This window comes from Vicugna pacos, unplaced genomic scaffold (genome assembly GCF_048564905.1).
Source record: "Vicugna pacos unplaced genomic scaffold, VicPac4 scaffold_20, whole genome shotgun sequence".
Lineage (NCBI taxonomy): Eukaryota > Metazoa > Chordata > Mammalia > Artiodactyla > Camelidae > Vicugna > Vicugna pacos.
In genome coordinates, this window is record NW_027328741.1 from 81,938,435 (window position 1) to 81,942,300 (window position 3,866).

Below are 3,866 nucleotides of genomic sequence, written 5' to 3' on the forward strand. Positions count from 1 at the left end.
TTGCCTTAAAATGCCGCATTATAGTAACATTGCCAGCTGTTTTGGGACTGAGAAACATATTGCTTCCTAAATTGCATTACCTGGTATTTTCCATCCCAACCCACATATACTGTTATTTCTTTGTTTTTTCATTGTTTGTTTGTTTGCTCCTTAATGGAGGCACATTTTATTGAACCCAGGATCTTGTGTATAAGTGTATTTATCAAAATCATTTTGAAATATTTAACAGAAGCCACAAGAGTATGGATTATAAAGATGACAAGAAAGTTTATTACTTCTAGGGACTGAAAAACCTCTGAATGAAAGAATGGTAAAAATAAACTTTAGTAAGTATACTATAAGATTATCTCTTTTTTAATTTTAAAGTAGAATACTAAATTACTTTTGTTTTACATAGAGCACTGAATTACAATTTAAAACAAAAACTCCCCCCTATGGGATTTCTTAAATTTGATTCATTTTTTTAATCTAGTTTTATTTCATAAATATTTACCATTTATTTATAAACATACCAAATAAGCTGATAATTATTCTGCTCATGTTTTGAATATAGAGCTACTTATTGTAAAGTACACAGATAAATAACTACTTCCATTTCCAAATCAAATTTATTTTCACATTAATTACAAATTATAATGAAATATGTATACCTTTTCTGTACAAGTTTACACAAGTTTCACTTTAAATTCCGAAACTTTAAAATTATTTTATATATTTTGTTCTTTATTTATACTCTGTTCACCAATCTGGTATAAATTTGTGTACAAAAGTTTGCAGATTGGTTTTATTTCATAGACCCCAAAATTAAATTATTTAAAAAGATTTTGTGGGGACAATATTTACTGAACACTATAAAAGTAACCATCATATATGTTTCATTTTAAGTAAATGAATGAGAAGTAAACAGTGGCTGAATGTTTCACTTGATTTGCTAGGAGACCAGTCGTTTTGTGATGTCACATCTACTCAGGGTGAGAACCATTATGATGGCCTAGCAGTTTATCTGTGCAGGCCTGCTGCAGCATCATTTGAATCTGCAGTGCTCAAAATCCCACAGATTAGAAATGTAGCTGTAGAAAAAGTTATTTAAGATGGCAAAAGTTTCATCAGAATTTGAAGATGTGTCCCATAAATATGGACCAACTGGTTCAGTAAACTCCGGTAGATCTCTATTGTGTGAACAAATATTCTCTGATGACTTGGACTTGAAGTCTATGACTGAAGAAAATGCTTTTCAGACTTTGTCTGAAGAATTCTTGATATAAAGAACATTTTACAAATATTGTGTCTCTAAACCAGATGAAGATAATGATTTTTGTTTTCTGGCATTTCCAAGAAAACTCTGGAAAATGCCTGGGAGTGACCAATTTAAATCCATCTTGTGGGATGATAATGGAACTTCCATAGTGATTGATGAAGATGTCTTTAAGAAGGAAGTTTTGGAAAGAAACGCCTCTTTCAGAATATTTGAAACTGGAAGTATGAAAAGTTAAGTTAGACAGCTTAAACTTTATGGGTTTAGTAAAGAGTGGCAGAATTTTCAATGATCTGCTTGTCTAGATGTCTTTCTGGCAGAAGAAAAAGTAGTTTCTGTTTTAAGCAAGGTACACCGATATTTTAGTTACCGCTTGGTAACTTATATATAAAATTTTATTTTGTACATCAATCTATGGTAATGTAAATGTAAAGCTAGATTTTGAAAATTTTATAAAACTACTAAGGCTAAAATATTTTTTCTAAAAAATAGGTCAGTGTCTTAAGTAGTCAAGATTATGAGAAACTTTTCTTGCAACCATGAATCATATCAGAAATCTAAATAAAGTTATTAAAGCTGCTTTTTAAAAGTGGCATTCACAGTTACTGCAAATGCTAACCCTTAAATTTGAAGACTATACTATTTAAATGTGTATTTTCCAAATAAGGAACTTCAAAATATTGTCAGCAATGTTCATATTTTGATAATATTATCTTTGCATTGTAAACTTGAAATCTGAGATTTTATAGGTTAGGCTTATTGTAGTCTTGTATTTTGGTTTAAATTTTACTAAAATCTTTCTCCTTTGGTTCTAGCTGCAGTTCTATCATTATCCAAATTTTAAACTAGTTTGTCCCCAGCTTTTAGTGAGAATTAAAAGAAGAGTTGGGATTAAAAATGCCCCTCTGATATCTTCATTGGCTGAAGAATTCAAGAAGAAGCACATTTAAGCAGGGGATAATGTGGATAATCATAACTCTGGTTTTGTGACTGACACTAGTGCAGAAAATGCATTTTTGCCTTCTGAAAATTTAAACATGCCTCTAATAAGAAAGCCCTCTACTAGCCACATAATTGGTGATACAACTACCCGGATCAGAGGTAATTTTTCTCCTCCATCATCAATGTCAGTTAGACCACCAGAACAAATTGCTGTGGATCAACGTGCTATTTTAAATCAGTTGACCACTGTCCACGGGCACTCCCAAAGCAGCTACACTGAAGCAAATGGCCATGTTGTGAACTTCATTACAGCTACAACTTCTACTTCTCAGTACAGCATCTTGTCTCCCACACAGAGCAATTATTTTGGACAGATGTTGGAGCCTTCTACTTTTCCAAATAGATATCACAACATATCTGCCAATGAAGGTCGATTTTCTCAGCTTCAACCAGGGAGCAACACACGGTTTCCAGTGCCAGTGATAGCTGATATATCAGCTAACTCTCCTTCAAGGCCAACTCATCAGCCATCTTCAGCTTATGGACGTCAATCAAATTACAACTGATCTACCAGAGGACTACCAGATTATGCAGGATAACAAAGATTAAAATTGATGTTGGCAAATGTCGACAAATATCTGCAATTTTCTTATTTGAACAATAAACATAGATGTGTATCTGTATTTTCCTTATTTATTTTAAATAGAGTTAAGAGTTAAATGGGAGACTAAGTTACCATTTAAACACAAAAATAGATATTTGATATGATCATTTGATGGAAAAATATGGGAGTAAATTTAAATAATTTCTTGTAAGGAAGAAGAAGAAATGGAAGAATTTGGAAAAAGACTAAAACATGGAGAGAGGGAAAATAACTAAGTGGTTTCTGGTTCATCCTGGAAAGAATTAAAAGTGTTAAGTTAGGATAGGTTGGAACTGGAAATAAATGCAGGAACCGGCCCAGGGATCATGGTCTCTCTTATGTCATCCCTGGAATCATAAAGCTCACATGATGTAGTCTCAGATGGCACATTCAGCATGTGGTACAATTTAAGAAGTAATTTTATCTATGGTCTTCTTTGTGCTGTTCTCAAAGCATTCCAGTTGGTGCTTTAATTTCCTGCCCTCAAGATTCTACACTATATTTTCTAGTCAATACTTTATTTTGCTTTTATGTTCCAGCCAAATACATTCTTACGTCCTCAGGGTGGCACTCAATTTCTTAAAAACTCTTAGCCCACAAACTTAACTCTGTTTAGTCACTTATTTATAAATCTGGCAACTGACTACCTTGGCATATCCTTACATTTCACTGTATCTAGAGATACATCCAGGCAAATGCTTGCCAACAATTTAAGTTGCAAACTCAACACTTTGGCTCCAGCTCATCCTTGGAATTTCGGTGTCCTCCTTTTACCTACTTACACTTTCCCAGTGTCAGCACAGAAACCACCTCCTCCAGATATTTTCTGTCTATTCCCCATTCCTTGTCTAACTTGGATACCAGCACAGTAAGCAAAGCACATGCCACCTGATGCATTTTAGTATTTAGTGAATGAAAAATACATGTTGATTTTAAGCAAAATCTACTTTCCTGAAACAACAAAACTCTCATGGTTTTCAAAATATTTCGTTATGGTCTTTACTCTTCACCACAAAGTAGCTCGTT

At 33.2% G+C, this 3,866-nt stretch overlaps 1 long non-coding RNA gene across 1 annotated transcript; it reads left to right on the forward strand.

Moving 5' to 3' along the window:
* Window positions 1–1,222: 1,222 nt before the first annotated feature.
* Window positions 1,223–2,245, forward strand: LOC140694071 (uncharacterized). The gene is made up of 2 exons (XR_012069823.1): window positions 1,223–1,488; window positions 2,071–2,245. It is a non-coding gene; the product is annotated as an uncharacterized lncRNA (long non-coding RNA).
* Window positions 2,246–3,866: the final 1,621 nt, after the last annotated feature.